General features: G+C 42.9%; 1 long non-coding RNA gene across 1 annotated transcript in view; it reads right to left on the bottom strand.

Moving 5' to 3' along the window:
- Positions 1 to 7,124: 7,124 nt before the first annotated feature.
- Positions 7,125 to 26,387, bottom strand: part of LOC142041865 (uncharacterized) — a 28,816-nt gene continuing 9,553 nt past the window's right edge. The window contains exons 2-3 of the long non-coding RNA XR_012653574.1: positions 10,168 to 10,298; positions 7,125 to 7,818 (exon numbers count right to left, since the gene is read on the bottom strand). This is a non-coding gene — a long non-coding RNA (uncharacterized LOC142041865). The remainder of the gene's footprint in view (positions 7,819 to 10,167; positions 10,299 to 26,387) is intronic.

Below are 26,387 nucleotides of genomic sequence, written 5' to 3'. Positions count from 1 at the left end.
TGGAAGGCAAGATATTTTGTTTTACCAGCAATTCATATAGACAGAGTCAGGGAAGTCAGAGTTTTAGCTGTCACATTTACTTAGCTGCACTAACCTGGATTACTAGTTTTAAAAACTAGCATTAACTGTTGCCTGTCCCTTTCTTTTTCCCATCAGCTCCTGTTCATATTCCACACAGAAAACCTGTTAGATGATCAACAGTAAGTGATAAAATCTGCTTCTACATGTGTGTTGCAAACTGCATCCTGATGCATCAAAATGCTTTAAACAGACTTAAAAAAAAAAAAAAAAAAAAGATAAATTTTAAAATTATTTAGCTATTAGAGTTTTCTCTTCCAGGATGCCAAACCTTGCTTAACAAAACCCCAATTTAAGTGAAGAAAAGTTTGGTCAGCTATGAATTGTTGGACTCATTATCTTTATGGTTATTTGTATTTTGAAGGTTTTCAGTACGGGCTTTATTTGTGGAGATTTCCAAGAGAGGCTGACCTGGGAGTGCCAGTTTGTCAAAGCAGGCCAGAAAAAGCTAAGGAGAAAAATATGTCCCTCAACATTTAAAGATCTTTATTCTTTCCTCTATGTCTGCGTAACAAATACATGCTGGGAGCAGACTGCTTTTTTTGTCACACTGATGAAACACGAAGGGCACGGAAAAATCAAGCAAAGCCGAAGCAACCCAGCAGCTCCCCTGGGTGGGATGCTGAGCCTGGGAATTCTCCACTGGCATAGCCAGGCAGTGCCAGTGGGACCCAGGTATGCACAACACAGGATGGAGAACGGCATCGCGAGGGCTCTGATGGGAGAGTTTTGTTCTCTAGTACACCTTTCTTGTGATGCATCACTGAACAGAGGCAATTCTTTCTGTAATCAGATAGGAAAGGGTTTGCTCTTACATGCTATTTGCCTTTCAGCCTGAGCTGTAAAGAGAAAATGAGAGAGAGTTGAAAGAAATTCATGGGATATCAGGGTAACGAATTCTAGCAAACAGCATAATCGGGTTGTTGTGTGAGAATTCTCCACTGACAGATGGGATTTTTTTTCCTACAGTCTTGTTTGTGACTCTCCGATGAGTTGTTTGTACGGATATCTCAGCTCCAAACTCTTGCAGAAGATTGTAAAGCTTGAGGGAGCTTCTATTTGTGACTCAATAGCATGAAATGCCCCTGCCCACCTAAGTCACACGGGTCTTTTTCTATCACTCATATCTGGTCAACTTCTAAAACCTTAAAGCTCTTTCAAAATGGCTACAATAACCCTCCTACCACACAGTTACCTGACAATCCATGTTAATAAGGCATTAAAACCTCCAGCTCTACAAAAACGTGAATCACAGAACTGTGTGAAGAAAAACAGGTTTCTAAGTACTTTGGTGAGTTCACAGGAAAGTAAATAAGAGATACCCGGCAATGTGGTCAGCTTTCCATCTTTTTTACACTTTAGGAGCATGCTCTCCTCAAAACGGCATTTTGCATTTCTTCTTTCAGTAAGTGATCTTGTTTAAGTTAATCCCAGGTACTGGTTATCCTTCCCAGAGCTCTGTAACCTCTACGCAGCTGAGGAACGATAGCTGTGATCCATTTATACAATAGATCTTAGCTACATATAAATAGCAGTGAAGCTGCTGCCACCCCTTCAGTTCCCAAAGGCTGCTCAGCTCATTCCTTGACGCTTCTTCTCTAGCAGCCTTACTGGAGCTTCAGGGTCGCCATTCGGACGGGAGGCTTGCCTGTGGCACAAAAGCAAGTGCTCTGCTGTGCTTCCTAAGCGAGAAGAGCAGCAGTCACTCACACTTCATTAACTAGGGGAGCACACATCTGTTTCTAACTTCCACACCAGCATGCATTTCACTGATGGGTGGGAATGGGGCAGACCCCAGGGTTACCAGAGGAAAATTAATTCCTGCCTTCTACTCCCTTTTCTTCCCAGAAGCTACTTAAAGCTTTACTCACTAGGGATAGAAACTAAGGGCCCTTGACTCAGCCGGGACTCGGCATGGTTCAGCAAGAGTTTCTCCTTCCCCTGGTTGACAGAGAGGGGAATAAGGGGTCATTCTCACTAGAGGACCCCTCTGCAGCAGCGCTGAGCCTTCCGCTGCCAAAGGAGACCAGATTTTGCCAGTCGCATGCAACAAAGCTCCCACACGGCCAGCATCCTCATAACGCATTAATTTAGCTTCACTCAAAACACCAGCTTCAACTATAGCCTGGAAGGCATTTTTAAACCCAGAAGCACGTGAGCACAGAGCTCCTCTGCCTTAACTTCATGGGTGAGATAGATTTACTCCAACCTGCAAGTGAAGTGGGATGCTCACTGCCCAACCGCACCCGTTAATCTCTGCAGCTGGGAAGATCACCCCGACTCCATCTAGCACCAAATAAAGGTTTTCCTCCTTTGCCTTCTGCAAATTACGTAAGCGGGGTACCCCTCTGGAGCCAGAAAAGAGGGATGCTGCGGCTGCCTATGAGCGGGAGCAGTGAGTGGAAAGAGACTGGCACAAGCAGAGCAGCTTTTGCTGCAAGTAAAGGCTCTCCAGCTGGGGCTGCGTGGGAGGGAGCGGAGATTCTGCCAGCAAGCAGAAAGGTGGAAGGCTTGTTGTGATGTGGTTTTGGTTTTTTTCAACACAAGCTGATTTTATTCTCCTGTGGCCCCTTCCTCATGTAGAGCTCTCGGAGATGAGTGTTTGTGGCACTTCAGACCATACTAAGGACAGGTTACCTGACTGGGCAGACAGGGGCTGTATCGACAACCTCAAGAATTTTAAATCAACAACAACCAACCCACCCAAAAGTATCCCCTCCATATTATCAATAAACTACGTTTGGTCATTATTGGATTTCTCGTCCTAAGGCGACTCCTAATGTCTTATCCTTGTGGCCTACAGAGCGAGAAAGTGTATGTGGTTACACGCATGACAGACAGTGAAATAACAGCTGAGATCCTTTTAAAGTTGTGGCAATCCAACATGATTTCAAGGGGGCTGGGGTGGGGGAAAAGAATAATAAAAAAAAACACCAAATAAATCAAACTCCTTATGCTTCCTTCCCACCCTCAGTTTGTCTACACCCAATGAACAGGCATGAGAGGAGCTCTCCCAAGGGCACTGCGTTAGTATTTTCTGCCCACATCTGCTGTACCCAGGCAAAAAAACACCTCAGGGCCTGCCCCGGCTGTACATCCCCCACAGTGCAATTAATGTGCTGAGAGGCACTGTTTTGGCCTAGTAATCTTGTTTACACATGTTTCCGCTGTATTTTATTTTCTGCATGCCTGTGCTGTAATCTTATTTACCAGCTTTTCAGCCCCAAAGGTAAAAAATAAAATGAGATACCAAGAACAAAAAAGAAAAGGCAGGAGGCTCACAGGAATGCCCTTGCTCATCTCACGTAGGCAGTAATACGCTCTTTCACCGCTGCCCTTGCTGCCACGTGACAAATTGCATCTCTGTACAGAGCGTTCCCCGAGTCCTGCCTATTTTTCCAACTGGGCAGCACAAAGTAAAGGGATTTGTGGAGTGACGGTTAATTCAGATAATTGCATTTCCCTACTGCCTGTGTAACGGAAATGCCAGAGCTCCGGGGGCAGAGGATCCCACGTGCGCTTGCATGCCTTATGTAGTGCACCGTATGCCTGCAGCTGCCCTTCTCTAGTCCCATCTGTTGGAGATTGATGTTGATTTTGCTCATCTTGCCTCCTAAAAACCCAGCAATAATAATGAATGAACTCAGTGTTCAGTAGAGTGTTGGCAGCCGATTCGGCTGGGCATATTGCGGGCACGTGCTCTGCGAGGTTTCTTTGCTGCAGACACGCTCACAAGTCTATGGATCTGAATCCTATGATTAAACATCCTATCACAGCCAGGTCTTTGCACCACATTCACCTCTGTGGACTTCAGTCTCTCACCTTTCTTATTATTAGGAGACACATCTGTTGTGTTTCCTGCCCACCTTGGACTTTTCTCCTGTAATTATAGGCACAAAGCCCAAGCACAGGGCTAGGAGCTGGTTAGGGACAGAGTCAATTTCTAAGCAAACTGCCTTTTTCAGGTTGAAGATGTTTTCACCCAAATTGAATTTTTATTGTAAAGTAAAAGCTGATAAATAGAATCAAAGTGATTTGATTCATCCAGTCTGAAATATAAGCTTTTAAAACCATGAATGTATTTGCTGTTTTAGCTTTTCATCCTGGCCCAGAGTGGAAATCATCCTCAGAACTTCCTAATTCTCAAAGAATGAGTAAACCCAGTTCAGCTACCTATCTATGTGCTTTGATCCCGGTATGCAGCATTGCAGGCTTTCAAGTCTACCATGGAAATATTGATGCATCTAGACATACAGCCCCTACTAGAGCAGCCCACATCGCTAAGATTATGATTCTTCAAGTTGTTATCATTTTATCATTATGCTTTGCTTGAATCCCTTTACCAGTTTCTTCCTTGAACAAGAAATTCCGTTCTAGAGCAAAACAAAATCTACTCATCCTATGGCAGATACTTAAGGAGGAATGTTAGAATCAGACCATATCCTCCTGGCCCCAGTCAATCAATTTTAGGGGACTTCCTGAAATGAGGGCTGCACCCTATGATAAGTGTTTCTTTTTCAAGATTTCTATCCAGGCTCTGATCTGCTGGCTTTACCATAACAAGAAGTAGACACAAAGTCCTGGGTTTTTTTACTGTGCATATGTTGCAATCCCATGCGTTTGTTAGAATTCTCCAAAAGTTACTGTAGTAACTGAATTATAAAGAGAAGCGCTATCTTTGGATTGTGAGAACAGTGAACAGTGGAGACTGTAAGCCGTGTTTATCAGAAGAATGGAGCAAGAAAGGTAATAAAGAGAAAGGCCGTTGGCCATACCTAATAAAAGCAAATTGTGAAAGCAAACAAGTTCCTCCAGGAGATCAAAACTTGCTTTCTATCCTCTAATGATGACAAGGAGAAGTTAGAAAGAAATTAATGAACATGCTTTTGGCAAAACAGCAGCAGTTGTTCACCTAAATGAAAGAAGATGTCCTATAACTAGTAACCCTAATTATAAGCCAGCCCCAGCTGTTTGTTTACATTAATATATCTTGTTACTGATTGGAGATGTCTAGATGTGTATACTATATCTCCAAGATGTAACAGGACTCAGAAGCTGTCATTCTGGCATACAGGAGAAAATACAATTGCAGTCAACAGTGCAGTGAGGAAGATATGTCTTGGTGTATGTAAGTCTATAGAGTCAGACTAGTTACCTGTCATCATGACTACTGTCATCTCTCACAGTCCTCCAACATCTCCTTGGAGGTCCTACTGCCTTTTCCCTGTAGCAACTATCCTACAGAGTAGCAGACTGAATTGGTTCAGACTTTATTCTATTTAAATGGGGCGCTTTTCAATTTATACGATTTAAAATCCTGAACACAGGCTTGGCATACAGCATTAAACGGACAAGGATGAGGAATGTCTTTCCCTCTCTGAATGCTTTGAAAGTAACTGTATTTGAAGGAGTCTTACTTGCAGCAAGGATATGTTCCCAACACACTGAAACTGATAGAAAATTTCCCATTGACTTCACTAAACTTTGGAGACCCAAAGGAATATTACAGCAGTAGAAAGCTACTGCTGTACAATGGCCTCAAGTTTCTCCTGGCAGTGAACATCTTCTAACAAATATGCCAAGAAAAGCAGAATATCCACAAAGCAGAAGAGACATTAGAAGGTTTCACGTCCTTGCTCTGAGGGATTTTAATGTCTGTGAACGCTCATAGCCCACAGAAGTTTGACAAGTTCACTCTAAGATCAAAGCCTATTTCCAGGCACTCAAAAAGCCTCAGTCCTGCATCCATTTGTGCATTTATGCAGTCTGTTCATGTCATCTAGGGCTACACTTAAGGACAGAATTGAGCACCTCGCTAGATCTACCCACTACAAAAGAGAAGCACAGAAAATCCAGGGAGTTGTAAAGAACTTGAATATCCACATGGCAAGGGTGAAGATCCAACAGTTAAAGGCCTAAGGCTTGCATCAGCCCACAGATTCCCCAGGTCAAGTTACTCTTTTCTTTTCCTTACTGGAGAGGATAAAAAAGTAACAAATTCCTTTAAAAAGGTTGTGCTTCATATAAACAAGTTTCATTTAAATGCAGCTAAGCTCTCAGGTTTTCAGTGGGTATAAATGAGAAGAGCTCTGCTAATGTCAAAGAAATTAGGCTAGTTCATGCCAGATGAGAATTTGCCTTACAGACTGAAAAGGCAGAGCCAGGTCCTACAGCATTCGGTTCAAAAAGTAGCACAGGAAAGTACTGTCCTCACACAAACTTCTCAGAGCTTTCTCTTTTGCCTTAACTTCGAATGGTGGAGCAAAACAACCGCCACCCCTTGGATCTGCTGCTTTGGTGCTCGCTAGGCTCATTCACTGAACGGCCGTTCATCAGAAGACATTGGTTTTGTCTGCGCTCTGCCTCAAATGTAGGGTCCGTGAAAAAGTCAGCAGGATGTGGATTCTCACAGAAATGTTAGGTGGTGTACTCAAATTAGTATTTGTTAGCTTCCAATGAGAGCCATAGGCTTGGAACTCACCTAATACACCTTTTCTCCCACAGAAAACTCATGGAAGAGCTTTCCACATAACCCAAGCCTTTGCTGTTCCACACCAGTGGCAGATCTCCTGGGCTATATTCCTTCTTAATCATACAATGGCTGGGAGCTCTGAAAGGTTAAGCTAGCGCTCCTTCGAAACTTGCATATTCTGTGACAATATTGCAGTCATTTCTTTATCCCTGAGCTGTAGTGACATAAAAGACACGTGCAGCCTGATGAAATGGGTAACGCCCCATTGACTTACATGACTAATACCAGTTCTAAAGTAAGCCATGGTGAGAATTGAAATAAAGAACATACGCCTTCAGGGAACAGAGAAATCTACTTTTCAAGTTCAAATAGCCTTATGAAGAATTATTCCTGAGCTAAGCTTACCGCTCACTGGTAATTTTTTCACCATCTCAAATCCCACATCAGAAGAAATTCAGGCTGTGACAGATAGAAATAGATTAGATAAAGATTAACCCATTTACAGTTATCAGTCATTATTATTAAAAAACTGGTATCACTGATATGCACATGTTATAAGGTTCTGCAGAATGGGGACATAATTTTATTGAGTTATAGATGGGAAAAAGGCATAAAGAATACAGGTAATGCACATTCTTGAAATAGCAATATAAACATAAACAGAAAAATGTTCAAGTCAAAGTCACATGAAAAATTAGACTAATCTTCAGATGCATTCTAGACTTGTATGTACAGCATTTTTATGTTAAAAGTAGAAATACAAACTCCAGAGATGCAACACATCTCAAGAATACAAAATAAATAAACAAAGATGAATGCCAATAAAAGAACAAATACGTGACTCTTATTCCAGAATGATGAGAAATTTTGACATGTAAGAACCATGGTAGAAGATGCCCAATCTATGACAAGAACTCATTTATTTCCAAACAAAACCTCAAGCAGTAAAGTCATCTTGTGCCTGGGAGTGAGTTCAAAGCATTTAAACTTTTATGGGACCCCTGCACACTCCTTTTGTGGTGCTGAACAATTCCTCTATGAGAGAAACCTCCACGCAGAACAGATTTGCAGCAATTTGAATAAAGAAATCCAACTCACTGAGAAAGTATACTTGATGGGGACATCACAGTCATTTATCCAGGAGAAAATTTTTCGGCAACTTCTAACCCAAGAAGACTTGAGAACAAGGAATAAATGGGTTTGGTTTCAGTCTCTGCAGCAGTGTCTTCCTAATGGTCGGTGTCCGCAGGAGGAAAGCAATCAGACTTCTGTAATGCAAAAAGCTACAGTAAATATCAAGAGCAAATCATTAGGCTCCACACTGGATACAGAATTATGGCTTAGAACCGACTGAAAGATGCACCATTATTTCACTTTCCTTTCAAGGACGTTAATATTAATTGAGTGACACCAAGCACCATCAGTGGCTTTCCTGCTGGAAATGTCTTCTTCATCAATTTGTTTGCATAACCAAATATCCTAGAGAAAAACAGTATTGTTTACACTCTTACAGTTCTTGCAAATTAGATTTTTATGGTAGGTTTTTTTCTCTCCAGAAAAATAGGTCAGTTCCCCCGCAGTAATATACTCAATCCGAGGCCTATGTTTCTGCTCGCGATGAGTACACTGGACGCAACTACCCCTTCGTGCTGGGCATTTGCACATGCAACTAACTACTTCAACGGCTCAAAAGTCTATTTGCAATGGACAGATTTCCCCTGACTTCAGAGTTGAACCGAGGCCTAAATACTTAAGCCTTTTTCTACTTCCACTCTCCCTCTCTGAAAATAGGGACCATAAATATCCTCTCCCAGGAGATTAGCCCTGGAACTTTATTGGGCTTAAAGTTACGTTCAAACAATGTCCTAATAAAAACAGTTGCTATTGAATAGTAAATAAAATGTGTTCCAAGGATATCAAATCATGATTACAATGACTTCCATTTTTGTATAACTTCAAAAATAAGTGTTTTTTTCTTTACGTATTGGAAAATAAAGAGACTTGATATACAAGAATAAGTTAAATAGATGGAAATATAAATGTAAAAAATAACAGAAGATTGCTTAAGAGCAGTATTTAAAAACCAGAAAAGATATTGCCAAGTAGCTTCCCAGGCAGACTTTGTAAGAGAAAATAGAAAAATATTAAGAAGAAAAAAAGGGATATTTCAAAGTAGTTTCAACTTAGTGGAATCAAAGAAATTGGTTTCAACAGGGTCTGAAAGGGAGCGCAGAGTGTTCTGACCATAACTGCAAACCTAAACCATACTACTTTACACACACGCCTGCCTTAAATCAAGTGACCTTAAATCGATCATGATTAAACGGCATCTTTTTTTCAGTGTGTGTGCAAATGCTTCACTTCATCAGGCAGGCCTGAAAGGGCAAAGAGGAGGGAGAGCCCTGCAAAGGTTGGTTCTTCACATTCGAAGCGCTACAGCACGGGGACCACACAGCCACCTCACTGCTTGTCACAGAAGGTTGTCCCGTCAGTTGTTTCTATGTTCCCCAGTTTTGACAAAGTTTTCCACAGTCCTGACAAAGCCCAAAGGTGACTTAGATAAAAAAAAAACACCGACAAAGTGAAATCCATTTGAAAGATTTTGAACTGAATCTGTGTGAAATAAAATAAACATTTCTTCCCACTCCCAAATAACAAAGACAGTCTCTATCAAAAGAGCTGTCTATGTGTTAATCTGCAGTGAAGACTCAGTGCCAGAGCTGGCACCCTTTGAAGTTAAAGGAAAAGCTCCTGCTGTCTTTATGATGCCCAGATTCCTGACTGAATTGAAAAATAACATGGTAATAGGCTTCCTAAGCTCTGAATAGCTCTCTGAAGATCACTGTCTTGCTCCAGTGATTATAGGAGATGTCAAGGTGACTGGGTTAGATGCTTTACTCAAATACTTCAAACTAGCTGAGCTGAAAACAATAGCTCCCTAGAAGTGCTCCCAATTTTGTTGTGAGTGATCTCAGAACGAAGCTCAGCCAGGACAGAATGGCAGATTTGAGTAGAAAAATAGGGATTCACATTTCAAAATAAAATACCTGGCTTTTCTTCTGATTTTACTGATTCTACTTTTTCTACTTTTTTTCTACTGAGTCATGTTAGCTAGAATCAAAGCTGATTTTTGTGTCAGTTTTTCATGGTATTTTTATACTTCTTTCTTTTCTCCTCCTGAAGGAAGAAGAAAAAAAGGAAGGTTGGAAAAAGAGAGTGACTTTAAAAGAGATATAATTTTAATTTTTGAATAAATAAATTTATTCAATTGTTGTTAAATTAACTGAACTTGATGTTTTCATATAAAATATAAAAAATATGAATGTTGCAGAAGTGGCATTTTGATACTCTTTGATTACATATGTTTTATTGCAGTAACTTCTTGATTAAGAATTTTCAGCCAACTTAAAGGCACAAGTCTTAGAAGTCCCTGCAATCTGGCATCCGGAGCCATAATCTTTCAGAGTAGCATAGAGAGATCTGTTTTGAGCAGTAGAGCATCTACGGTATAACATAGTAGTGTATGTAATACAAGCTAGGATAACACAGGGTGAGAGATTAATATTCTGCATCATACTGTGCTCTGTTATTTTTATCCTGCTGTTTCTTTCACTCACCATCCCATGACTCACACCCTCCCCACACTGGAATTTCTGTCTCAGTCTCGTGGCTCACTGGTGTGTTACGGAAGACGATGCCGCGGAAAGCCATCTGGAGAAGAGCGCTACGGCATGAGCTCCAGGTCGCTCTGAAAAACAAAAAGAGACAACATCACTTACTGATTTATCGCATCACTGCTCTGACTATTGCAGCCTCTTTAGCGAACTGTCTTCAGTATTTGTGAGGGTTGCAGCTCTTCCTCAGCACTTGGATATAAGGCGGCGAAAGTGTTCCAAGTCGCAGGTAGTCACGTGGAAAGCTGACACGGCACAAGCCTTTAGGAAAGTTACAGGACTCATCCTGTGAGGTGATAAAGGGCTCTTGTGAGACAGGCTGATGAAATTCAACAGCAGTAAAAGAGCTGTTGCTTACACATTTCTTCATTAACTTTATCACCTCCGGGATACGGTCTTCGATGCCACACTAGACAGACCATCAAGGATCTATGTTTCATGAGGCCAAAGCAGTTATATGATGTGGGATGGGAAGGCCAGGTCACAAGAGGAATTAGATACTTAAATCCTTACTAATTGGATGGATACCTACTGTGATCCAAAATGTAGAACATCAAAATCCCAGTTCAGTCTGCTGTTGTATAATCCTGCACTCATACTTCTTAGCTGACTCAGTTTCCCAGGTGCCTAGGCTCCGTCCCCTGTTTAAATCCAGAAGTAGCATGGTGTTCACTAGGTAGGAACCTAAGTTCTACCACATCCCAGAAATTAGGGTGATCAGAGTAAGCATAATTATTTTCTCTTACCTCCTAGCTGAGTGTTAAGAGCCCTCGCTCAAGAATCCCAATTCCCTCCTTTATTCCTGTAGCTGAACTTTCATCTCCATCTTCCTGAGGGCATTTTCTAACCAGCCAGAAGCCAAGATCACAGAGGGTTCACTCTTTATATGAACAAGCAAATAGTCCCTAGGCTAGAGGGAGTACTTCAACACCATTTGAATCAGCAACTGGACACCATATCATCCTTCAAAAAGTATCCTTACCAGAAAATAACCAGTAAATCTCAGGCTAGAAGGTCATGTTTTCTCCTTTTTTGCCCTGTCACTTTAAAAAATGAACTTCATTGGAAGGAGTCAAAGAAGCCTTGTCCACAGAATATCTACATCTTGCCAAAAAAGGCATTTATGTGGGGAAAGAATAAAATCCTAACTTAGGGATGAGAATTCCACTCAGTAGCAAGATTCCTCTCACGTAGGTACTGCAGCAATGAGCTCTCCAAGGACCTCAGTGTGTATCTAGCCAAAGTAATCTGCCTTTTTGCTGAGATGGCAGGTAGGAATCAGCTTGGTTCTGGAGTAAGGTTAGCAGAAGGATCATTCGTGCTCTGTTGTGTTATTCCAGCTTTCACAGAAAAATGTACCAAAGGATTTCAACTAGCCCTTCATCTCATGCTTTTAGATCCCCTGGCCTCCTGCTTTTCTGCTCTGTCACATCTGGTTATACAGGTAACACTGGAAAACATAAAGCATGTTTTCTTTCTATGACCGTTTTGTTATCCAAATTTGCCTTGGGACAAACTTCCTACCCTGTCACCTCAACTCAAGTCCTTCATATGGATTTCTGATGGTGACTCAGAGAATAGTCAATGAGTCTTTCGTTGGTGCAGTAGCCTAATCCAGCAGAGACACTTTGCTGCTCAGCATCCAGACGCCAGCTCAAGTCACCCATCACATCCTCTGCTCTCTCTTCTTGTCCATTCCCAACGTAACTGACTGCCTGGAGGGCAGCAGACGTGCATTATAGGGAAGGAAGACTGAAGGCTTGCACATCCACACCACGTTCAAATGTCAGGTCTTCCCTGAATCCAAAGGGCAGAAGCTTCCCTCAGTCCACCCTCAATCTAGAAATGTGACCTCAACACACCAGTCATGTCATTTCAGACAATTCCTCCAGCTGGAGGACAATCAATGCAAGAGCCGGAGGAAAGCCTGAGGATGTGATTAGTGACCTGAAATGAAGCCTGTGCAAACTGCAGTAGAAGCTTCCACTAGAATCTCTTTCACTAGAGTCAGCACCTCAGGACAACAAATGCTGCTGCAGTTTGAAAGATGATTACCAAAAAAAAAAAAAAAAAAACAAGGCTGAAGGGAATTGGAGCAGCCAGAGAAAATCTTGTTAAAGCAACAGCGTCCTGCTGCGAGCAGCTGTGAGCTTTCTGTTCAATAGTCAGGCTCCTTGGTACTACTGACTTAAACAACAAGTTTTTGCTTGTCAAACTCATATCAGCAGTCCTTTAGAGTAATGTTTGTCCTGAGCTGCAGTCTCTTGTCCTGAACCTGTATTTGTCTGCAGCTGTTCTAAGCTGACTGTATGAATTAAATAGGAGTCTTACAACATCTTACCTTTCAGCTTTGTCTTATCATCTGAGAGGCACAAAAGGCCAGGAAAGCAATTGCTCAGAAGAGCTGGGAAACCACCTGTAAAGAGGAGTTCTCCATTCACATGAGTTGGTATTGGGTCCCTGCACTTCATCCCACTCCCCTCCTCCAAGCACAACGAAAGGAAGATGCCAGGGCACAGTCCATTGCGCTCACTTGTAGTCAACTAGTACATGGGATAGAGCAAAGCAAGGGACTTTCTTAGTAAATCGTTTTCTTTGGAGGATGTGAGGTCTTCAGAAGAGACATTTTTCATGGAAACATGCCTGTTTCAATTTAGAGTTCTCTGGGAAAGATTTTCTCAGTCAGATGGGAGATGGGCTCTCTACCACCTCTAGCAGACAATAACTCGCAGTTCCTACAAGCTCGAGCAGGCTGGTCTTGAAACACCTCTTTGTGATAGCTGCTTGTACGTGGCTGATGGGCCAGAAGGGCACTGTAGGCTGAAAGACCACATATCCTGGATGGTAATTGTACAATTTTTTTCTGGACCAGACTAAGCACATTGCTAACTAAAACAATGCAAAGAATGGTCTCACTCGATGTGGCTTCACAAGATAACAGTGAACACTATCAAACTTACAGCAGAAGATCACAAAAGAGAAATTAAAAGGGAGGATTTCTGTTTTGCCACATTCCCAGATGCAGCAGCCAGGAGACTGAACAAAGTTTTGCCTACAGGATTCTTCGATACATGTTAGGCACTGGATGGGATTGGTTGGGGGAAAAAAAAAAAAAAAGAGTGCAACAGTAGAAATCCAACCCTCTAGCAGATATCCTCTTGGAATTCTAAAGGGCCTGTTCAAACCCCAAGTTGGCAGCATTCTGATGAGGAACTTGAACTTGAGTGTCTAATGTTGATTAGAGACCTGAGTCTCTCACGCTGATGAGGTGTGCTATCCTCCTCTCATCTTGCATGAAAAACCATATGGTTGGAGTTGATGGAGAAAGGAAAACAGGAATTATTGGATCGGGAATACAGTACACAGGGAACTCTAATGTGGATTGTAAAGGACTTTGGTCAACTAGCTATCAAATAGAGCCATCTACAGTTTTTTCTCACTACTTCAAGCCTTCAGGAGTTTTCATGCACCTCTGACAGCCTGAGACATCAAGACCAACCCACTCCCCCTTCCTGACCCTTCAATGAGAAGGTCAGTGAAGCCCTGATTCTGTGACTGTTGGTGTGTGTCAAGACAGGCTTCTAGTTTGGATATTTACATCCTTACCTGGAAAAATGTCTTTTGTCACTGTTAAGCCATAAAGCCATGCATGTACTATTCTCTTCCAAAGTCATCCCATTTTAATCCCATGCCTGGGAAGTTTCATCCTTATCTGCTAGGGGATTTCCCATACTCATTTTAAACAAGATTTTTAGTAGGGATTCTGGGAAAAAATAAAACTGGCATGATTTTCTTTTAGTGCTTCTGAAGATGGAGTTGGGACCTAGAAGGTAAACTAAATCGTAAAATATATATAAACATTACAATTTCCAGAGAGCATTGATCAAATTACCTAACATCTGTACACTGCATCCCCTGTAACTCCATCTTCATGGCAAATGGAGCCCACCATTGGATATAAATGTTAACTGGCACTGAAAACAACAAAGAAGGATGTCAGTTCCTTGCTCAGTGCATCACTGGAAAGCACTTAAAGTTATTGATGCAACATTAAAGCCTTAAAGATAAAACTGAATCTTTGAAGTGCAAGAATTTTGCCTTGAACTTGAAGCATAACCAGTTTCAAGACAAGTATAGCACTATATTTGGAACAAGAATTAACAGGAAAGGAATTTGTAAAAACATCACTACTCGATATTTCGGCACCAGAAGCGTGTGAGGTATTTCTCCATCTTACAGAGAGTTTCTGTCCTAACAGGAAAGGTTCATAGTTTGTTTTTTCAAGAAACTACAAGTAAGTTTTGGACTTACCAGTATTAACTGATTTATGCAACTTTTATACTTATTCTGTCCATGAACAAATTAGTTGCCAATCTCACTGTATTTTAAGTAAGATCAGCACCAGATGGAGAGCAGACAGACTTGCTTACTAAGGGGTTTTATCAAAAGAGTAATTCAGCAAATATACCTCTGAAACCCAGTATTGATATTGAAAAGTCTAACAAACTTTCCTAAGAAATTACCTGATGCTGTGGCAACTGGATTAATTTTTAAGCTATTGTGAGAGATCAGTATCCTCTCCTTGCACTGTGCTCTGTCTAAAATAGAAGACTGAGCTCGGTTCTGACCCCCGTGAAGTCAGCAGCACAGCCAAGTATCTTCAACTGCATCCGCACCAGGACTGTTGGTTTTAAGACAGATACTGGCAGTTACCTAAACTGCACACTTTGACTGCTATGGTAAGGGTTAGATTAGCTCTTTCATTTCCATGCATGCAGTTTAATGAGATCAGCCCTGATACGTTGACCAATATGACAGGAATCATTCTGAGGCATCGCTTTTCCTCTGTTCCTGCTTCTACACAGGCTCTGTGAGGGCAGCCTTTTTCTCCGTGAACTGGGAATGTAGACCAGAAGCACATTCCCATCACAAAAACACACGGTTTGCTGAAACAATACCAGCTCCTTTAATCTAATGTAGTATCAGGTCAGGTTCCTGGTCCTGCAGCTACCAGCTGCCTATCTGCAAAGGCAAATTCAGGCTGGCAAGGCAATGTTGAGTCTGACAGCGTGTAACTTTAACAGGTGCTGCTAGAGCCTGGAGGAGGTGTTGTCTCTTCTCTCTGAGCCTCACAGAGGCTGTCAAAACTGGCAGGACAGCTTGATTAAGGCAGCCTCGCTAACAGCTTTGGTAGTTGTACAAAGAACCAGGCCATTCACAAATTGAAAAAGAGCGAAAGGTGAAAGCACGTTTCAGGGGAGTCCCCCACAGCCAAGACACGTGGTGTTACTTTCACTGTAACACTTGAACATCTCAGAAATAAGCTTATTGTGCTCAGAATGGCTAATGGACACAGTCGGTGCCCAACAGAGTCCTTAACCATTCACTGGCGTTCCTCTTAACTCTTAGCTCAGGAGCCTAGCTTGGCCTCCCAGTATCTACAGAAACAACTGGATCAACACAACTAGATCCCAGCAGGTCATAGCCTTCTCGTTCATATTCAGAGGACAGTCTTCCAGAGAATGCATTAGTCATTTGTTCCTGTGAAGTCTGCACCCGGTTCAGGGAAGGCGAAATGTCCACTGTCACTGACACATCTGGTGGAATCATGGGAGAAGGCCAGGCAAGGGTCCCGAACGATCTTGTTTCACTGAATATTTATATTTATATATTATTGAATATTTATATTGAATATTTATTTTATATATTATTTCTCTGGAAAGGTAGAAGTGAGATAGAGTAGCCTGCAAATGTGGAATTTATTGACAGTAGTTGGGACAAAAAGGAATTTTGAGGTCCTTTAGACAAAGAGGAAAGAGCTAGATGAATACACACTAAAATGGCCAGTGAAACTTACAGCCACGTAATTTGTAAAGAAAAAATCCTCATATGTATTACAGAGATCTAAATGTTTGTATACGTTCTGAAAAAGGGCTTGAGCACCTCTGGGTATGTCTATACAAGCTGTTTAAAAAAAACCACTAGCCCAAATGTTCAACATTAGCATTTAAATCTGAATCAGCCCAACACTTGCCAGAGTGAACATTGAAGAGACCTGGCTGCCACCACTTCGGGTCGGTGCTGTACTCCAGTTAGTGAGAAAGACCACTGGTGTAGGAGACACAGCCTTCATCACCTGCAAAGTGAAGGTTTGTGATCACTACGCAAGCTGCAGTCAAAGCTACAGAGATGCTAGGGGGCATGTGGAAAAGAGAATGAAGCTGAAAACATCACGTTGTCTTTACATTAATCAGTGGATCAGCCCCTCTTGGGATCCTGTGTGCAGTTTGAGATGCTGGAGCTCAAAACAGATGAGGCGGCTTATAGGAAATGTGCTAATGATCCAGGGCCTTGACAATCTGTCAGACTGAAAGTTGTTGGAAAGACTGAATTATTTGCCTTATAAAGGGTACAAATAAGAAGACTCTGGGCAAAACGTATGCTACATAGAACCTGGTAAACCAGATAAGACTGGGACTTTTTGTTCTCTGAAAAAATATTCAGGGATGGTGAATAATAGATAAAGCAGAAAATTTAAAAAGAGGAAAAGGAATTGCTTTTCTACAGAAAACGTAATTAAGCTATGGCACTTAGTGACACAGGCAATCATACAGGCCAAAAACTTAACTGGATTCCAAAGGGACAGGACACTTAAGAGAATATCCAAATTACCCAGAGTTATAAACTACAGACAACAAAAACATGGAAGAGATGGCTATTCCAGCTATCTTTTCAAATACTTAGTACTAGCGTGGCATGCTGTGATGCTACACAGGGCCTTACTTGAATCCCCTCAGATAAGTTTTCTTAAGGCAAGTTCAGAAGTCCCGTTTGCCTCAAATTCCTTCTACTTTCTGCAGCTCTGTTTTTTCCAGGTTAAGCATTATCTACTCACAGTGACACCCAGCCTTATATAATGCCATGTGATGCCTTTCTAGAGAGCACAGAAACAGACTGAATCCTAATTTGGGCTCCGAGCTGTCAGCAAATAATAATTATCTCACCCCCACCCTTTCTGAAAGCGCACTCTCTGTGATTTTTCTCACTAGTTCAGAACAAGGCTCAGACCAACTGCTACTCCATCCAACCAGCAGTGGGAAAGTTTACTGAAAGAACCAGCGGGATTATTTGATCCTACAGGTGCTGAAGCCAGTTGCAAAATTTCCATTCAATTCTACAGTAGAGGAACAGGCCTTCAGAGTCCAAACACAATTTTAATCAAGTAAGGGTGGAGCAGGCCTCTCTCCGGCCCAAGTTCCAGTCATCAGCGTGTTTTGCAGCTAAGAATGGTAAAGTTTTTTTCATACCTTCTATGATTAAGTTACTCTTCATTCAATACCCACAAAATTTGGTAAGAGCTATGATATATCCGCACATTGAGCCGCACAGGTTATTCTCAATGCCATCGGTGCTTCATCATGGGTGATACCAATCGCCTTCAAGACCCACAGATGACAAAAGGAATTTAGCACCTAAAATATGTTGCTCAGCACCTTGTTGAATTGTGCTCTTTGTGTACAGCAAATTATAGAGATGGCATGTCTCTTTTCCAATGACTTTCAGTGTCTTTCCTGACTTCTCAGATGACTTTTAAAAATGGAGATTGTCTGCCTAGGGAAAAGCCATGTTTATTCTGGTTAGTCCCTGCACAGTCATTCTCCTTTAAAATAATAAAGATTAAATTTGGTTTAGTATTCTGAAGTGGACTAAGTTACACACGAGTCAGGCCTACCTTTATTCCAAATGTGATTATTCACAAAGAAGTATGCTCTATTTCAAGCCATCGTACTTCAGACCTAGCTTTTTTCATTCAGATTACACTTCCCAAGTGTTCTCATGTAGGTGAAGCCTTACAGCTTTAGAAAAACCCTATCTCCAATGCCTGGTCTTTCTCTACAGCAGCAAAATTGCTGTAAATTCCTGATTGTAAAGTCTGAAGAGCCATAGTAATGTCCCTGACACATACACTGCACTTTCCTCAAACAAATGTAGCCGCACCAAAATAGGTCAAAATTCTGCAATATGATTCTCAGAACACACATATGTTGTGGCAATGCCCCAGATACACTTCTGTTCCCAAATACCTTATGAATTATCACCTATGGGTATAACAAAAGGTAAGGCTCAACTCTTGGGGATTTGCCTTTTCTTTATTTTTTTCTGGAAAATATGCTTTTGTAAGATATTCCTTGCTTTTAGCCTGTGTGCTTATAGCATTATTTTGAAAAGCCACTAGGCAGATGGTCCCCAAATGTGAGTTAATAACTTGTAGGTAGCTTTTGGGGAAGCTTTTTGAAATCCCTTCATGCAAAATGATTTTGCAAACTCCCTGCATGCCATTCTTTGGCTAGTCTAGCAGACTATTTCAAAACGGTCAAGATAAAATGGCAGATTGTGTTCTATTTGTTTTGTAGCAGACTGATAGATTTATTTTGCAGTGGTAAAAGAATATAAAGGGAAACCGAATCATGCACAAGACTTTTACTGAAGATTTTTCTAGAACCTGGGAGTCCTCACTGGCTACAAGGCCAGGATGTTTGGGCTTCTGCCCCTCTGCTGCAGCCCTTCTACAGCATTTCTTATCATTCAAAATAAAGCTGCTTTTTGACAGAATAGGATAGGCTGAGTATTCAACAATCATGAGTCAGACTTCACAGCACCATAAGATGAATTTAAAAATCAGATTTCACGTGTGGGGCTCTTCCTGTTTACCTTTGGCTTGCTAGAGATACTGTATTTTTTGCATGGTACAAAGTTAGAAATATTGCTAGTGTCCAATCTGGTAAGCATGTCCCAGTGTTTTTGAACAGATTTCACAAGAAATCCATTGCTATACTGATGACAAAATGCTGCAGTCTTTCTTAACAATGGCAAGAGATCAAATGCCTTCTAATCCCCATGCAGATCTGTCTGTATGTGAACCAATCAAGTTTAACTGTCCTGCCTCCAGGGTGATCCATAACTTTAGAAAATAAAGTAGAAAAATAGAAAGTAGAAAATTTCCAGTTGGAAAGGACCTACAGTGATCATCTAGTCCAACTGCCTGGTTACTTCAGGGCCGACCCAAAGTTAAAGCATGTTATTAAGAGCATTGTCCAAATGCCTCTCAAACACTGACAGGCTTGGGGCATCAACCACCTCTCCAGGAAGCCTGTTCCAGGGTTTGACCACCCTCTCAGTAAAGAAATGCTTCCTGATGTCCAGTCTAAACCTCCCCTGAGGCAGCTTTGAACCATTCCCACACATCATCTCACTGGATCCCAGGGAGAAGAGCTCAGCACCTCCCTCTCCACGTCCCCTCCTCAAGAAGCTGTAGAGAGCAATGAGGTCGCCCCTCAGCCTCCTTTTCTCCAAACTAGACAAACCCAGAGTCCTCAGCCTCTCCTCACAGGATGTTCCTTCCAGCCCCGTCACCAGCTTGGTTGCCCTCCTCTGGACGCATTCGAGGACCTTCACATCCTTCTGACATGGTGGGGCCCAGAACTGCGCACAGTACTCCAGGTGGGGCCGCACCGACGCTGAACACGGCGGGATCATCCCCTCTTTTGACCGGCTGGTCAGGCTGTGCCGGATCCCCCCAGGATGGGGTTTGCCCTCTCGGCTGCCAGGGCACACACCGCTGGCTCACACTGAACCTGCTGCCGACCAGACCCCAGACCCCTTTCTGCAGGGCTGCTCGCCAGGCACCCCGCTCCCAATTTATACTTGGGACCAACGTTACTCCAACCCAGGTGCAGAATCCAGCATTTGTTCCTGTTGAATTTCATCCCATTAATCATAACCCAATGCTCCAATCTATCCAGATCCCTCTGCAAGGCCTCTTGTCCCTCCAGAGAGTCAACGGCACCTCCCAGTTTGGTATCACCAGCAAACTTGCTAATGGTGAATTCAACTCCTGCATCCAGATCATTGATAAATATATTGAACAGAACTGCCCTAGAATTGAACCCTGAGGAAACAGAACTTTGGCCCAAGGTATTAAAAAAATCAGCTAAGAGCTCCAAGTTGATAGTTACAGCAAGTGAATTTCTTCCTCAAGCACAGCAAAACCTCCTACCATAAGGGACCAGGAAATCACGCTTCCTTCGGGATAGGGCCAAAGTCTGGAGGATAAAGAACAAACTCCAAGATGTAGTTTCTTCTCAGAAATCACATATTGCTAATACATAGGTATCTATATATTCTCTTTAAAAACCCCAGCAGCTCCACTGCTCACAGCTCTCACGAGAAGAGGCTGAGAGAACCAATACATGAGGGCCATTAGCCACATTTCTTATAGCATTCTTGGAAGGCTCTCATCCACAGAACTGGTGATGAACAGAGTATAAGAATGTAAATAAAACAGATTGCCTTGGCTAGACCAGGAGAGTAAAGTCCAGCAATTAGAGCAATAAACATATTTGCAGATAACACAGAAAAGCGCACGTAACAGCTATCCTACTAGAGAGTAGTAAATGGACAGTTATTTCGGCTAGGTGTACCTCACAGTTTCATTTTAGTTTATGGCTGCAAAACGTGGGCAAAAAGTGTGACCACATCGTCCTTAAAATTAAGGCATTAAGCCCTCAGCAAATGTGCCCTCTCCTCTGCACCCCAGCACTATGTGATCTTGGGAAAGTTGTTTAGAGCTCAGTTATGCTTTTCAGGTCCAGTCTTAAACACGCCATAGTAATATGCTTTGCTTTTCTTCCTGTCCATTCTCAAATCAGCCCAGAAAGTCCCACAGCAAACGCCACCGGTGGGCATAATATGTATGGATAGTTGGTTAGTGAGTAGGGAAGAATCAACCAACTTTTTGCTGAGTGCCTTATGCTTAGAAAAGCAAATAGGATGAGCTATTACTCAGCTCCAGGACGTAAAGGAGCTGCAGGTAATACTGCTGCTGTGCAGGGCTCCTAAGGGGTGTGCAAACCGATCTACTTCAACCCAGTCTATTTAAAGTCCAGTAGTACAGATCCAGTCTTCTTGTAAACTCTTCCCTCCCTCCCTCTTACCCCTCCAAGCTCACCACTGCAATGCAGCAGCAAAGGATACGAGCTTTAATTTCAAGGTTTTGTTTCCCCAACTTGTAAAACACCAGGATGGCATGAGATGGACCATGACGAGCCTGACCCCAAACTTACTGAAATCAAGGGGGCTTTCTCCCCCCTGCCCTCCCCCGCCCAATTACAACAGACTTCAGAACATGTTAGAAGCCTGAAAAATGTTCTGAAAGTACTGCTAGAAGGAAGGAAGGAACTCTGTCTCAATATGCAAACCACTAGTTGCCTTATTTCTAAGCACAACTCTGCTTCTCACTGCTATTTTATAAATCCCATCTCATCAGTATTTGCTACACTTCAGAGAAGAAGCCTGCGAACATATGCAGGTTGATAGCGTGCCTTTCATTCACTGTATCTTTCCTGTTTTGATAGAGCAACAATTTAGGAGAGCTAATGCCACAGCTTTTCCCTAAGAGAAGCACTATTAATTCAGGTCTTTCTTTCCCCCATGAAGTCAGCTACCTTTACAAAAGCTGTAAAAAAAAATTATTTGCTGCACAGCTGGTGTCCTTTTGCCAAACTTGGTTGAAAACAGCCAACGAGCTCAAAAGTTACTGATGAACACAAAAGTGACTAGAAGAACTTTGTTTCCCTTAGAAACCACCAAACCCTTCTCCAGAATGAATCAGAACGAACCCAGATCAGTTCGACAAACTGTTTTCTGTAAAGCTGATATAATCTATTTCTGTGCTGCTCCACGCGGCAGTTACCGAGCCATCCCACCAGCAAACGATGTGTGAAAATAAAATAGCTGTATCTAAATCTCCTGCTAAGGCCACCACTAAGCCCCGGCGTCCTTGTGTGGGGAGCCATCCCCAATACCGGCCGGCCCTGGGAGCCCTGCCAAGGGCAGAATACGCGCTCCGCGTCCGCTCAGCCTCGTCGACGGGCGAGCGCAAGGCAAACAGAAGAGAGGTGACGATGAGGAAGAGACCGCCGACTCCGCAAAAGAGAGGTAGTGTTGGGAGAACGATGCAAGACCGCGCTGCAAACGAGCATCCCGGGGATTCATCGGGGCAGAGCGGCGGGATGGCTACGTGCCATACGCCCGCCGTAGCCCAAGCTGAGCCCTTGCTCCCGTTGAGCACTGACCCACGGGGCATCTCAGCAGATTCCGCTTCTGACGGAGGCAAGATGCTACCGGTCCGCAGACTGGGCTCAGCACGGAGCTCAGCTGGAGCTGCAAGGCCCTGCCGCTCGCTTGAGCGCTGTTTTCCCTCAGTGAAAAGCACCAGCTCCTGGCTCCAGGCTCCCACTGAGATCCAAACTCAACAGAGCCAGCAGCTCAGCGGGAGCCGGCTGTAGCCCTGGATATAGACATAGCCAATCTGTTCTCAGCCAGCAGCGGTGGTGCACCCTCAGAGCACGTCCCGCACTGCTTTAACCCCTCTACAGCCCCCTGTTCGCTCGGGGTGGTCTGCTTCTCTTCAAGGGAGAGGAGCGTTTGACCCGCGCAGCGTGAAAGCCTACTACTATCTGTTAATGAGACATTTGCTCTGACAAGGCAGTTAAAATGAGCATACTGCAAAGCCTATAAAAATTATTGACATTCATAGCACCATTAATCAGCTGCACTCATCCTCCAAACCCTACCATCTCACTGTGGAATGGAAAGCTGCAGGCTTGATTCACTGCAAATCACCTCAGCTCTACGCTGTTTTGTCCCAGTCACGTCAGCACCAAACTGGAAGGAACAGCCACGGATCAGGCAGGAGATTTGTCTGAACCACTTTGTTTGTTATCCTTGCAGTTAAACCTTTTGCTGTAGTCGTTTCTCCCTTTGGGAAAGATGCTAATTGGCTGTTTATCATCTGGTCGGAAAGGGGAATTGAATATGGCCTGAATGAGTCACAGCCTGCTGGAATTCACTCCTGCCCTTTCCTCAAATTGAGAAGGCATGCATGGCATACACCTGAGTAGAGAGACTTCTTGAGTAAGGCTTCTTTTCAGTAAAGGTACCTGGCTCATGTTTCCTGTTCAACAGAGACTAAAACTTTACAGAATCAGCCGCTGGCAGCGCTCCCAGGATATTTTTCCATTCGCACATATTTCTAAAAATGTCAACGCCAGTCTAACCATTCTCATCTGGGAAGCCTGACATCAGATGTACATTAGCCCGGGAAAAAAAAAAAAAATATCCAAAATGCAAGCCCCTTCTAAAAAGGAAAACAAATTCAAAGTATGTTACATTGGCTCCTGCCTCTGAGCTCTATGCAAATAACTGGAGGAAATTTTACAGTGTGACTTTACACCCATGACAATTCAATTAGAAAATCAGCCAAGGGAATAGTATGGGTTTGAGGGATGAGAACTGGATGGTATGTGAGATTCTTATTCAGGCCCGATTCCTGTATGTTTGGGTTCATTACCCAACAGCAGATAAAAAAAGTCCCAGGCAGGACCTTAAGAGCCATGCTTTCTTTGCAGTCCTGGAATTAAAACCAGACAGCTAAACAACACTACATCTGACTGTGGGAGAGCTTCCCCAGGGAGGAAGCATTTTGGCTTGAGTATTTTGTTCCAGTCATCAGTCTCCGATTATTTTCTCATCCAAATTTGGACCCTTCACACACCTTCCCAGCATCACCTGCTTTGCCTGAGAAACTAGTGCAGACGAACAAGACATGCTATGCTGCCGTTTTGCAAGCTGAGTTCAGGCAATAAGCAATATTGCTTCCCCACAGCACATGCCGTCAGCATGCTATCGCTGTAAGAGAGATCTCTATTTAATTCGGTCTGTCAAGACCCAAGGAAAACAAAGGATATGACGGCAGCCCTCGAGTCTATCCGAGTAGGATCCCTGGAATGGAACAGAAGTTGACTTCAGTAGGACTAATCCATAATTACAGAGTGAACAGAGAGCAGGATGTGCTCCTGAAATACTTTAAATATATATTTCACTGTCCATGAATGCTGCAATAATGACTTTACAACTTCTCTCTCTAGGGGAAATTAATAGAAAGGCCCCCTCCCCTTACTAGCTCCAATGATGATTTTGTTCACTTACCTCCAAGATGTGTTTGGTTCTTGAATTACACTTTTGCTTTCTTGCAAATCTACATGTCTTTTACATGTCTATTTTAAGTATGTATACTGTCTCTAAATATTGAATAATACATAAATATGATAAACAGAATTTTTAACCTTAATCGTTGCTGAAACAGACCTTAAAGACTGATGCCCTGACATAAAAAGTTTCATCAGACTTTCCAGGTGGTAGACCTCAGCATTCCAGACCGCAAGTTCTGGTGGTCTTTGCTCTAGTCACCTAAGACATGATCCCCATGCTAAGCCATCTGCCCACTCATCTGCTGGAAGAAACCACCTCCACAGCAGAAATTCCTCAGCCAGCAAGTTCTATTGTCCAGAACATTTGCCATCACCAAAGAGGTCTTCAGTTCTCAGCAGTTTTGTTCTGCCACTCCCACTGAAGGATGACAACCTCTGTCAGAGGAGTGAAACAAAGGAGAAAACGGAGTCATTAGGAGAGAAGGACTATGTTCCATGGAAGACCACATGGGATGCTTGTCTATACGAAAACTGAAAAAAGAAAGCCCATTGATAGGTTCACCTGTCCTTAGTGGTCCCTTCAGAGGGACTTACTTCTCACCCACTTATTGGGGTGGTTGACAGCATTAACCTCTTAAATTACTGCAGCTAGAGCTGTCAACAGCCATGAATTACCATGCTAGAAAAGGTTTCAAGTGGAAGTTTAGTTCTAGACATGCACTCTTACTTCTCAGTCTGACTGAATTTAACTAATGTTCCAGTCCCTGGGGACCACAGCAGAGCAACTGCTGGCACACAGATTCACCTTGAAGTTACAGAAGAATTCTAATGGTGGTCGGTCCACTTCCCACCCGTGCTGGGTGGTCCATGGTTTCTACAACACTAGAAGCAGTAATACAGTTACACATGCTTGTAATAGTTTTGCTTCCAGGATTACATCCAAAATCTCGATGCTAAGGCAAGCTTGGTGATGCTTTCAGACCAGTCCTTACTTGCACATGCATTTTTCTGAGGCTATCTCAATGGATTTAGAGAAGTCAAAGTCATTTGGAAGCTAACAATGCTCAGAAAGTACATATTTGTTTTGATCTTTAGTTACCCCCCTTTCAGGCTGCAGTTAGTTTAGGACCAAATTATCCTTTTAGCATATATGCAAAGGGAAGTAAACTTAACCCACAGTGTAAACACCATGGACCAGCATAGAAGGACCTTGTGGGTGTCAGGTACAGGCCAGGCAAACATCTGCAGAAGATCATTTAGGTGAGGCTGACCATCTCTGTGGGAAGGGGGCTGGCCTCAGTGAGACCTCTGCCGGTCTCATCCTGCCTGAATGTCTTTGTACGCAGTTAGGAGTGTCTCCCCACCCCTTCCCTTGGTGTTTTTGGTTTTTTGTTTGTTTGTTTTTTTTTTTTTTAAATTTCCAGTTATTATCTAGTACAGCCTGCCGGAGAGCAAGAACAGGAATTACAGGCATTACAAGATGCAGTGACTGAAACACAAGGTATAGCCTACGCTAGGGCTGTGCAAACAGGAAAAATCAGTCAGTCAAAACACAAAGCAACAGTATCCTGCTCTCACTGTCAGACTCACTTCTGCTCCTGCATGTGCAGTTAGAAAAGTCAGGGCTTTGTGTGGTGACTTTTAGTATAATTGCATATAAAGGAGCTCAGGTGGAAGCAGAATTAGATGAGAACCGATTTCTGCAGAAATAATTGTGCTCAGTGAATAGAGACTGATTACCGTTTAAGGTATGAAAGTACCAATAGGAGGAATTTGTAAAGCTTTTAAGATACTCCAAGAAATTGCCTGAGGGCAAGATGCCGTGTAGCATCAAAGCCAGGCACAGTTCTCAGCCCTAAGAGTGAAACTCAGCAATATCTACACTTGTCAGTTAAATAGTTTGAGGGAATTTTCCCAGGCAATTAATGACCATCAGCAATGCTGTTAAAGGCTCCTGGTCACACTTAAGTCTGTACCAGAGCGCTCTCTCCCAGATACTTCCTAGGCACAATCTGGGAATCGGCACAGGCCAGGAACCGAGCCCATTAGGCAGCCTGCCCCCGGCCACCTTGTCTTCCAGGGAGAGTCTAGCGGTACGAACCCAGGCTGTTC

The sequence above is a fragment of the Buteo buteo genome, chromosome 19 (genome assembly GCF_964188355.1).
Source record: "Buteo buteo chromosome 19, bButBut1.hap1.1, whole genome shotgun sequence".
NCBI lineage: Eukaryota > Metazoa > Chordata > Aves > Accipitriformes > Accipitridae > Buteo > Buteo buteo.
This window is presented reverse-complemented; position numbering and strand designations above follow the sequence as displayed.